Consider the following 12,593-nt stretch of genomic DNA (forward strand, 5'->3'; position numbering starts at 1 on the left):
ATTTATTCCAAGATATTTATTGGGCAATAAATTGCTAGGGAACAGTAGCTTCCATTAAACATCTCGAGATGCATTAGGGATTACGCTATAATAGTAAAACTGCAGGAGGGAGGGAGGACTAGGATTGCTTGGAGCAGTGTATGCCCTGAAGTCCAAGATTTATACAAATCAATAGGACAGGCCAAAAAAAAAAAAAAAAAAGGCAAGCAGACATATGAGCTCATTAGAGAAGTCTGAACATTGTTGTAGCTGTGCAGCTCCTACCCCCATGGGAGGTGACTCACTGTCGCCAGTTGTGGTAGCCAGCATTTCCTCTGTTCTGGGGAGTGAGGGAGAGTCATCTACCTCTCTCCTTGGCTTTTGCATCTCATGCCTCCATTGTGCCTAACTGCATGCATTCCATAATAGGCTTGTGCCCGAAACGTTTCGGAGGCCATTCTAAAGGCCTCCAAAACGTTTCGGCACTGGGGCAGGATTTGGTGCTTCGGCACCAGCGGGGGTACTACTTTAAGGGCGGTGGAGGGTGTACTCACACCCCCCCACCGCATTTCCCCCGCCGGCGCTCTCCAAATTTCAAGCCCCTCGGGGCGGCAGCGTTCCTCCCTGCTGCCCCGTTGCCCCATTGGCCGGAAGTGGCCAGAAGTCGCGGGCGCGCGGGCGCCCATCATGCGCGAGTATGCCCGCCAGCCCACCATGCGCGCGCACGCACAACGGGCGCCCACGCGCTCGCGACTTCCAGCCACTTCTGGCCGACAGGGGGAATGGGGCAGCAGGGAGGAACGCTGCCGCCCCAAGGGGCTTGAAATTTGGAAAGAGCTGGCGGGGGAAATGCGGCGGGGGAGTGAGTACACCCTCCCCCACCCTTAAAGTAGTACCCCCGCTGGTGCCGAAGCCTATTCGGGCACATCCCTATTCCATAACCATGAAGCCCCACCTGCTGGATAGCCACAACATCATTGATCACGTTTTTGGAGTCACGCTGTGTGGCACAACCTCTCCCCCATGCCTGGGCTCCTTGACTATAAAACCTTGTCCTGTGCCAAATAAGCCACAACTGTCCTTTTATGGTGAAAGACAAACCATCAGCTGCAGAGGCTTCTAGTTCTACAGCACCCGTCTGTTTTGGACTCACAGTGGCAGTGTTGCCACATTCCTATCCTCTAAAAGGTTCTAAGCATTCATTGGGGGGGTTAGGGTAGGAAAAGGCCTATTACTTTAAGGCAAAAGCTCCACCTCAACTATGGATTGCAAATACATGTGCCCATAATGTTTAAATATGTGTCTGAAGTCGATGGAATGTTCCGTCCGTTACAAAAAGGCATACTGTGCATCTCTTCACAGGAAGCAACAAATTCTGCCTGAGTATCTGATTCGGTGGTTTCCAGGAATGTATGCAGGTGTCTGTGAAAGCGGGGAAGAGAGAGAAAACACAGGCACATCCTCCTTAGTAACACTTGACATATTAGGCCCATTCACTTGTTATGTTAAACACTTGTACGAGTGCACAGTGTACACAGGTTCAGATTTTTACACAGGCACAGTCATTCACATGTTATGTTGAATGCTGGTACAGAAGTACACTTCCTATCTGTACCATACATTTGAAGAGCCTGTTTCCAGGTTCACTTTTAAAATGAACACAGGTACAGTCATTCACACCAACACATGTACAGATATCTGTACACTCTTACAGCATAATGTCTGAATCTGGCTATTGTGTTATTGATATAACATGGTTCTCACCCATCAGCGCTGGGTCATGGGCAACCACTTTAGGATGTGCCAGAATCTGGTGTTGGGACCAGGAGAGCAAGGGAACAGGCCATTATTTGGGATCAGAAAACAACCTGGGAGTCAACACCATCCCAATCATATACAACCTGATATATGATGATGGCTTTAGAATTGAGGCTCCATGCACCCACACTTTGCCTTGGTCTTTCAGGTGGACATTAGGCTGGGGAGGGATGCATCCAGGCAGACATTTAACAGGTGCATCTTCCCTAATCACTTCCTAGAGATGTCTCTGATGAATTTCTGCCTGATGCATCTCTGATCAAGGCAAAGTGTGGGTGCATGGACCCCCATTTTTATAGCCATCATCATATACCAGACTGTACAAAGTCTTTACAAGCTTATACGGCATGGAAATTAAGATAGGCACCTTAACTTGCAATTTCCATTCTTTTTAGAGCACAAATGAAAATATAAAGCATCTTAACTTTCATCTTAAACCAAAAGTTTTTGGATTACTGAATTTTCAGTAATTTAGATTACTGAGTTTTGGATTACTGAATTTACTGATATTATTATACATAATATAATCAATTATACATAAAATGGTTGGCAGTATGTATCACTTAGTGAGTTTTAAAGATCAGATATATGAGTTAATTACAGGTATATTAATATTTATATTGCTAGTCCATCTGGTGTCCAAGTCAAGGTCTCTGTCACGGCTGCTGGAAGTCCCTCAGCATCCTCTCTGGTCTGCAAAGAAAATACAAGAGAAACTTTACTCAAAGTAGCCAGTTCAGACAGTCTCCCCCACAAACTCAGTCCACTCACCAGATAGCACAGGTCCAGAGAAAAAGCAGTGCCAGGCATTCCCTGGGGTGATGTTTCAGGTAGGGCAGTTGTCAAGACTCAGTCAGGTAGCAGAGTAGAAAAGGAGCCAGCGTGGTATAGTGGCTAGAGTACTAGGTTAGGACTGGGGAGACTCAAGTTCAAATTCCCGTTCAGCCATAAAATTAGCTGGGTGATTCTGGGCCAATCACTTCTCTCTCAGCCTAACCTACTTCACAGGGTTGTTGTGAGGAGAAACCTAAGTATGTAGTACACTGCTTTGGGCTCCTTGGAGAAAGAGCAGGATATAAAATGTAGTAGTAATAATAATATAATCAGAAAAAGCCTGGGTCTCTAGAGGCCAAACACATAGCTGAGGTGTTCTGTGAGGGTCTGAGGCCCAGCTACAACAGGCTCAAAGAGACTTACTGCTTCCAGCAATGCTCACTGCCTGCTAGCCTTGATTTATGGTGCTTTGAGTAATTGGGTTCCTCTTCTGATCAGCTGCCAATGATTCAGCATTTATCTTGCTTGTTAAGCAGTCTCTTTCTCCATCTACCGTATTTTACGGACTATAAGACGCTACGGACTATAAGACGCACCTTAATTTTAATCCAGTTTTTCAGAGTTTTAACATATTAAACTGTTAAAACATATAAGACGCTCCTGAATTTTGGCGGATATTTTTCGAGGAAAAAAGTGAGTCTTATAGTCCATAAAATACGGTAAGTGTTTCCAGCTGTCATTGTCTCTGCTCATATCTCCTTTGTCGGGGTGTTATTGTTTGTACGTTCTCTGGCTCTGGGCTTAGCTCTGTATCCTCCTTCTCCTGTACAGCTTCTGACGGCCCCTCAGGAGCTGAAGTCTCAACTTGGCCTGCCTCTGTTTCTTCCTGTGGCCCAACAGGTGAACTCTTATTCTGTTGCTCTGTTGGAGGGTTGCTAACTTCCTCCTTCTCTTCACTATCCGAAGGTAGGGGCATGACAGTGGATAAAGACATTTTGATTGTGCTGGAAATCCAATTGAACCAGATCAAGATGGTTAAAAGAGAGTCGCTGTGAAGTACATGTATGTGCTGAGGAAAATAACTATATGGGAATAATCATATGGTTGCTAAGTGTATTTATATCAATTTGGTTTTCTCTCATTTCAAAAAGAGAATCCTTAATAAGCCTATATTATAATGTTTAATTATAATATAATTATACTGTTGAAGAAAATAACTATATGGGAATAATCATATGCTTGCTAAGTGTATTTAAATCAATTTGGTTTTCTCTCATTTCAAAAAGAGAATCCTTAATAAGCCTATATTATAATGGAACTTTAAAAGACCAATGCAAGGAATGTATAGCTCATAGGGTTTTCTTGTTTAGGATGAGTGAACTTTATCCATAAAGACAATTTATGGAGTCAATTAGCTTATGCCTTCAAGGACCTTGTCCTCTTGTTTCAAAAAGCTGGCAAAGCCCTTCCTTCATCCATCTTGTCCTTTTTGGACTCCTTCAAGTGAAAGATCAACATGAGGAACCAAGGGCTGCTCTCATATTAAATTGGCAGCCCTCAGGGACATATTCCTGAAAGTGAATAGTCCTTTAGGAAGGAGAAGAAAGCAGTGAAAATCGCCCTTCTGCAGCTGCTGGGCTGCAGAAGAAGAAAGAAACACCAGTAATTTCCAATCTCTGTGTGTCCCTGCAGGGTGCCTTCCATTGTCAGAGTATTGTGGAGAATGTCAGCCACTCTGCATAATGTGCATTTTATGAGGCTACCTTGGACTTTTCTGGAAGCTGTAGTTGGATAATCAGCTCTTAATTCCATGAACCAATTCAGAAAAGCACAGAGCACTTTTTTGTTTGGCTTTTCACCCTATTTGAGAGTCTTATTGTTTATTTGTTTATTTCGGCCCAAGGCCAGCATAGAGAGTCTTACTTCAGTAATGTATGCTACTCAGTCTCGTATGGATCTACTTTGTCTCATGTGATACAAGTCAACAGGCAGAATAGGGTAAACTCTCTACCTGCTTCTAAACATGACCAGACATTTTTAACTGAAAAGTTTAGAATGTGTATGTTTCAGCCACGAACCTGTCTTCTGTCTCAAGAAAGAAAGAAAAACAAAAACAAAAACTGGTCTCTGTCCATCCTCAGTTGAACAAAATTAGCACTGATTGGCCTCCTTAAAACCACTTCATGCATGACTTTTCCCCTAACATGTAGATAAACCCTTTGTAGAAAAAACACATCTCCTCTCATGCTGAAAATGTATCCCAAGATACCTGATCCAAGTGTTCACAGCATAAGAAGATAATATATAATGAGGTATCTGCTTTTTTCCATGATGGAGATTATCTTCATAAAGGGAAAAAGTCATGTAAAGCAAACTATATCTCTTTCTTGCTTTCATGGCCATTTGATCTCACTGGCAATGCTACTGCAAGGTATCCGTCTAACATCCTCCCCTGCCCCACCACAACCTGCCCCCAGCCAGCCATCTGAAATTTTTAACCATAGATGTCAGGAATGAAACTGGAGATGTTCAACTTGGAAAGCATGTGCCCTACCACTGAACTATGGGCCCAAGGTATGTATCGTGCCAAAAGCAGTTCTATATATGAACCTCTCATTAATCCAGTTTTGTGCTTTAGTCAGATTCCTCAGAAAAGAAGATAGCAGATACTGAGCTTAGCCCCTGCACCACATTTAAAGTTCTTCCAACTGAATGGCCTGTGTTCAGTTCACAATCATGCCCATTTTCATGACAGACATGATAGCTACCTGTGGCTTGTGGAGCCCAGATGGAATGAACAAGTGCATCATCTCCATAAAAAGCTTGATGCATATACACTGATGAAATAAGAGGGGCACAATGCTTGCTTAATCCTGTTAATCCAAAAACATTGCCAGAAATGTGCTTTGTACATGCACACATGCATACACAAATATCAGGGGATCATCAGGGAATTTGGTGCAGGGTGTTATCAGTACACTGATGACACCCAAATCTATTTCTCCATGTCAGCTTCACCAGGCAATGGCATAACTTCCATAAATGCCTGTCTCAAGGCAGTAATTGGCTGGAGAAGGGATAACAAACTGAGACTGAATCCAAACAAGACAGAGGTGCTCATTGTAGGAAGCCACACTTCAGGAAATGGGATAGATCTGCCGGTTCTAGATGGGGTTACACTCCCCTAGAAGGAACAGGTTTGCAGTTTCGGAGTATTTCTGGACCCAACCCTCTCTCTGATTCCTCAGGTGGAGGCAGTGGCCAGGAGTGCTTTCTATCAGCTTTGGCTGGTTCACCAACTGCACCCTTTCCTGGAAATGAGTGACTTCGACAGTGGTGCACATGCTGGTAACCTCCAGGTTTGCCTACTGCAATGCACTCTACATGGGGCAGCTTTGTATGTTGTCCAGAAGCTGCAGTTGGTGCAGACCATGTTTGCTACCAGATTGGTCTCCGGGACATCCCGAAGAGACCATTTAATCTGGTTTTAAAAGAACTACACTGGCTACCAATAGTTTTCCGGGCAAAATACAAAGTCCTGGTTATTACCTATAAAGCCCTGAATGGCTTGAGCCTAGGGTATTTAAGAGAACGCCTTCTTTGCTATGAACCCCACCACCTATTAAGATCTTCAGGGGAGGTTCGTCGGAGGGTGCAACTGGCTCATCTAGTGCCGACTCAAATGTGAGCCTTCTCTGTAGTTGCCCCAGGGCTGTGGAATGCACTTCCTGCTGAGATTAGAGCTGCTCCATCTCTGTTGGCTTTTAGAAAACAGCTAAAGACACATCTTTTCAGCCAAGCATTTTAGCCATCTGGTAGTTTTATGGGTATTTTAATTTTATTTCTAAATATGTTTCAATTGTTAAAATTTCTTGGTTTGTTTTATTGCTGTAAACCACCTAGAGACTTTGATAGTGGGCAGTATACAAATATGTTTGATAGATAGATAGATAGTCTAGAAAATCTTAAAAAGTAGGTGGGACAAAGATCATCATTTTCTCTTTTTCCCCTAATACTAACACAGAAAAGAGTAAGACTGAACATTTATAAAACTGCAATTCAAAGACTTCTCTGTCAGTAGCCAAATCCACTTCTTGCTGAGTATTAACATAGATTTACTTTATTTCATAATTGAAATGACACAATTAATTTGAGGTCGATTTGTACCCTAATAGGATTTTTCTATAAAAGTGGGGGTGAATTGTACCCCAAGAAAAAATTAGGGTATTAGGTTTGTATGGGGAATAAAAGTCTTAAAATAATTTTTGCTCTGTGCTCTGTAATACATCTCCGAAAATGTGATAAAGTCATATTTTGTAACAATACAAATTTCTTACACTTCAGAATCATATTTTTAAAACCAGTCTTTGAATTCTCTTTTTGCTACCTTACTCTCTCTACATAAAACTTACTCTCTAGATATTTGCTAACTAACTAGCACTTTCTAGCATGCACCATATCATGGTAAATGGTGAATAGCAGGATCACAGTTTATCCCTCTTCAGTACATATGACACTAGTGTTTGTGGCCTGGAACGTAAAAAACCCCAAAATCAAGGATAGCAGGCTTCCTTGCAGGATGTGGTTGCATCCTTGGAGATATTTCAAACTTGTTGTACCCAATTGTGCCAACAAAGGTCAAGCAGTTGGTTAGCAGAATTGCTGCCAGCTCTGAACTGTCATGGTAAGGAAACTATCCACTTTTTTCCAGTTCTGTACCACAGATGTACTAGTTGTTGCATTACCTGGCTACCTAGCTGCTCTTTCATGTAGTGCAACAGACTGCCTGCCAAGGTAGATATCTCCTGCCCCAAGAGTGAAGGAATGTTGCAGCTACGGGTGTGCACGAACTTATAGTCGTGGTTTGGTTCAAATTTGGACTGAATTTGAACTGAACCGGCTGTCCCCAAATTAGTTTGGTCAAACCAGTCTATTTGACCACACCAGTTCGGCGGTTGGAGGGACTTTACTTGTAAAGGGGAATCCAGGGAGGATTTCTCTTTACAAATAAAGAGATGGAGGAATTCTCTAAAGGGCAGGGGGTGGGTGGCAAGAGAAGTAGTTTACTGGCCAGGCCTGGTTGCCGGTGTCACCACTTGCCTCCCTGGCACAGCCCAATTGCATGGCGATCCTCCTTTAGCAAACTGCCCCGTCACCTCTCTCGTCACCTCAAATTGGCCCAGTTCTTCAGTCTCCAAGCCTTAGAAGCTCAGTTCCAGAGTGGGTATATTGTCAGTATCCTCCACTGTACAGACAGATGCAAAGAACTCATTCAGCTTCTCTGCAATCTCCTTATTCTCCTTAATAATCCTGTTTTATAGTTGCTTCCCTTACAAGCAAAAAGCAATCTCATATAGATTTAACATATTCAGAAACAACTCAGTTTTCTCCTTCTCTTTTCCCTCGTTTTTCTTTCTGATTCCACCCCCAAAACTCTCTACAGGATCCCCACTGGGACAAACTTCTAAACAACAAAACATAAAAGATACTGGATAGAATACAACAAATCCCTTTCACATCCTCATCATCGAAGGGTACATCCAGCTCCCTGGCAGGTTTTCTGCTTCTGACATATTTATTATTGATTGATTGATTTGATTTGTATACCGCCCTTCCAAAATGGCTCAGGGAGGTTTACAATTAAAACAAACCACTAAAACAGTAAAGAGATAAAACAAATTAAAAAACATGACAATTAACAATTTAAAAACATTTTAAAACAACAATTAAACAATTACAGTGATTAAAAACCCCGAAACCGGGTTTTGAATTTTAAAATAAACCAGATATTAAAACCCCCAAAATTTAGGAAGCTGAGAAAGCTTGGGTGAAAAGATGGGTTTTCAGATGTTTTTTGAAAATTGCCAGAGATGGGGAGGATCGTATCTCAGCAGGAAGCGCATTCCACAATCTCGGGGCAGTGACTGAGAAGGCTCGTCTCTGTGTAGCCACCAAACAGGTTGGCGATAACTGGAGATGGACCTCCTCAGATGACCTCAATTCTTCATAATGATGAAGATGCTCTCTTAGATACCCAGGGCCTAAGCCGTTTAGGGCTTTGTAAGTTATAACTAGCACTTTGTATTTTGTCCGGAAACCTATTGGCAGCCAGTGTATCTCCATCAGTAAAGGAGTAACATGGTCTCTCTGAGATGACCCAGAGACCAACCTGGCTGCCGCGTTCTGAACCAACTGAAGTTTCAGGACTATGTACAAAGGCAGCCCCACGTAGAGCGCATTACAGAAGTCCAGTCTGGAGGTTACCAACAGATGTACCACAGTTTTGAGGTCATTGATCTTGAGAAATAGGCGCAGCTGGCGTATCAGCCGGAGCTGATAGAAAGCACCCCTGGCCACCACCTCAACCAGAGAAACCAGGGAGAGGTGTGAATCCAGGAGTACTCCCAGACTGCAAACCTGTTCCTTTTGGGGAAGTGTGACCCCATCTAGAACAGGCAGATCAAAATTGTATCTAGAGTTCTGACTTCTCACGATAAGTAGCTCCGTCTTATCTGGATTCCAATTTAAAAAGGGGGGAGCTTTACTCACCCCTTCCAGTAAAGTAACGTATTTCATGTAGTAATTGGGCGGCAGAAAAGGCTTCCTAGGAGCCATTTGCAGCCCAGCCGGCAAAGGAGAAGGGGGACGGTAGGGAGTTCTCCTGCCGTCCTCCTGTAATGGGGGACCATTTGACAAGAAGGGGGTGGAGGGGAGGGGGGAACCCCTTGATAGCCACAGGGGGTGGCCGCCAGCCGAGGGGGGCTTGCTTAGTTTGAAGAGGGCGGGCGGCAGGGACTTGGAGCGATCCTGCCACCCGATTATGTCTACCAAGGAGTCCGCGCAGCGACCGGAGTCGGAGATTGAAGCGGGCGGCACCCTGCCGCCCAATTACTACATGAAATACGTTACTTTACTGGAAGGGGTGAGTAAAGCTCCCCCTTTTTAAATTGGAACCCCCCACCCCAGTGCCGGACCGGTTCCGTGCACACCCCTACTCTCAATTACCTTGCCCAGCCATGGGAGATTGGAAACAGGCCTATAATTGCTCAGCTCTGAGGGATCTAATGCAGGCTTCTTTAGAAGAGGCCTAATGATTTTCTCCTTAAGACTAGGAGGCATCCTGTCCTCCCTCAGAGAAGCATTTATGGTTTCCACCAGGCTGTTTACAACGACCTCCCTGCTAGATCGAACAAGCCATGTTGGACAAGTGTCAAGAGAACAAGTGGTAGGCCTCACCACTCCAAGCAGCTTGTCCACATTCTCAGGAGTCACAAACTGAAACCTATCCAGTCAAATCACATAAGAGGAGTCATTGGGCACCTCCAGCTCAGACATCAAATTAATTGTGGAGTCTCCATCTAGGTCGTCCTGAATCCGAGAGATTTTATCTGCGAAAAATTCTTTAAACACATCACAGCGGGTAACTGATGACTCCAAATTCTGGTTCAAGGGAGTGGGGGCAGATACTAATCCCTTCACAACCCTGAACAACTCTGCTGGAGGTGAACTCGCAGAGGCAATACGGGCAGAAAAGAACTGCCTGTTTGCTGCACGTATTGCCTGAGCATAGATCTTTAGATGTGCTCTGTCACAATCTGTCAGATTCGAGTCAAGTCTTTCTCGCTGCTTCAGCCCCTGTAGATCTTCCGTATACCAAGGGACCAAATTTGAAGCGGGATGGAGGGGATGCTTAGGAGTAATCGTGTCTACTGCCCTGGTGAGCAAGTTGTTCCAATTCTCAAACAGGGCATCAACAGGATCACCAGCAAAGCCAACATTAAATCCCTCCAAGGCTTCTTGGAATCTTAACGGATCCAATAACCTCTTAAGGTGGACCATTCTAATGGGCCCTTCGCCCCTGTGAAGGTGGGAAGTGGTTGTAAGTCCAACCTTAACCAAATGGTGGTCCATCCATGACAATGGGGAAATCACAGGAGTCCCCACCCATGGAACACCACCCTGATCAGAGTAAAATACCAAATCAAGCGTGTTACCTGCAATATGCGTCGGTCCAGAGACCACTTGGGATAGGCCCATAGTTGTCATGGCCACTATGAACTCCTGAGCTACCCCGGACAGATTGGTCCCGAAGTGAACAATGAAGGCCCCCAGCACCAAGAGTCTGGGAGACTCCAACGCAAGTTCTGCGACCAAGTCTGTGAGCTCAGTAAGGGATTCCGCTGGGCAGTGGAATCCCTTGTTAGGGCTTGTTTCTATCTCTCAGCCTAACCTACCTTACAGGATTGTAGTGGGGACTGACCTGTACTCTTGGAGAAACATAAAGATAAAAATAAATAATGAATAAATGCCATAGGGGAGGGCAGGGGTGTAGCTAGGGGAGAAGGGGCCTGTGTTCTCCCCTCTCTCTGGCAGCCCATCTAAGTGGGGGAGATAATGACAAAAATAGGGAGGGGTGGAGCTGGGGTTCCTCAGGAGCTGGGGGAGGGGCCTAGGTTCTTTGAACCCATCTGATCAATTATAGCTACACTCCTGGGGGAAGGTCTGCATAATGGTGGGGAATTAGGAGCAGGTCAAGGGTCAGACTGAGCAGATTTCTTAGTGCAGATATCCAAGCTATATTTTCCCGTTATTTTTTCCCATTCATATGACGATCCAGCACTTGGAGACTATGAGGAAATTGACTAGATAGCTGTACATGTGTTGACCTGCTGTTTGCAACATGTTGGGCTTGCAAGAAAGTGTTGGGAAGTGCTAGGTGAATGCACGAAAGAGACTCCCTCTGTTAAAAACTAAACAAACATTTTATCATTCACTGGAACAAAATTTTCAGACTTCTTTGTTGGGGAAAAATAATATACACAATAATTCATGAGTTGGCTAACTCGTGAGCCTTAAAAAACACAAGGCATTTTCTGCAGAGGATGGCTTTTTATGCCCGCCCCCCCTTTTCATAATCTCATTTGCAGTTAGACTGTGAAAGCTATCTTCATTTCAATGAGGCTTTGAATGACAGCAAATGAAGGAAATAGTTCTAGAGTTATATCTAAATATTCTGTTTAATTCGGGGATATTTTAAGCTCTATTATTAAGAAAACTTCATCCTTGGATTAATGGCTAAGAGGCTCAGGATGCCTTTATATAGACTGAGACCCACAGCTACAAAAGGAGGTACAAGTGAGGTTCCTTTTGCTAGATTTTTGCATGCAGCACCCAGGGATATGCACAGTTTTGGGACTGCATTAGAAACCACGTACACTGCACTGATTACCTATTTGGAGGCGGGAAAGGCAGCATTCTGCCCCATCTTCTGCCTTCTTTCCACCTCAAAGTGGAGTAGGGGAGAGCTTTTATTCAGGTCCTTACACCCTTCTCCAAAAGATGACTTGCATGTCAAAGCTGACAGCATAAGCAACATTGGGCAGACAGGCATATCGTATGTACCGTACAAGCTATGTACATACAGCAGAACACAGATAGCCCACTGCTACATGTTTATATCTCTGGATCAGAGCTATAGGGGCTAATGATTATTTAGGAGACTGCTAAATTCTCAGGAATAGAATGCTGTGTGGACTATGGGTTTAAAGAAGCAAAGATTGCAGTCATTACAATAAAATGGATTCTTTTTCTTTGAACAGTCTCTCATGTGATCTTATCTGGGATAAAGGAAAGTTGGTGATTACTCTCATTAGTCTGGTCCCAGCATTTCTAGTCAAAACCTAGCAATATATTGTGATAGCATGGCTTTAAATAATGCCAAACATGGGTTATTTTGCAACAGTACTGGCTCAGAATCCCATTATTATTGTCTCCAGAGGAGTGGTTCCCAACGTAGGAGCCTCCAGATGTTGCTGAACTACATCAGCTCCAGCTACAAATTATTGTTGCTGGGGGTGATGGTAGTTGTAGTCCAGCAACATCTGGAGGCCCCCAGGTTGGGAACCCCTGCTCTAGTGAACAGCTTCACCGTTGTATTAGTATTTAGTCCATTGCTTCTTGTCTTGGCCCTCAGTGAATAGGTGAGCAGTTTGGTTTCTCTCTTCTGCTATGTACTTTGAATG

The 12,593-nt window shown here is 44.1% G+C and overlaps 1 long non-coding RNA gene across 1 annotated transcript; it reads right to left on the minus strand.

The window, feature by feature from the left end:
• Positions 1-892: 892 nt before the first annotated feature.
• Positions 893-10,943, minus strand: LOC128350252 (uncharacterized). The gene is made up of 3 exons (XR_008319211.1): positions 10,806-10,943; positions 2,399-2,490; positions 893-1,401 (listed from the first exon to the last, which is right to left on the minus strand). It is a non-coding gene; the product is annotated as an uncharacterized LOC128350252 (long non-coding RNA).
• Positions 10,944-12,593: the final 1,650 nt, after the last annotated feature.

This window comes from Hemicordylus capensis, chromosome 3 (assembly GCF_027244095.1).
Source record: "Hemicordylus capensis ecotype Gifberg chromosome 3, rHemCap1.1.pri, whole genome shotgun sequence".
Lineage (NCBI taxonomy): Eukaryota > Metazoa > Chordata > Lepidosauria > Squamata > Cordylidae > Hemicordylus > Hemicordylus capensis.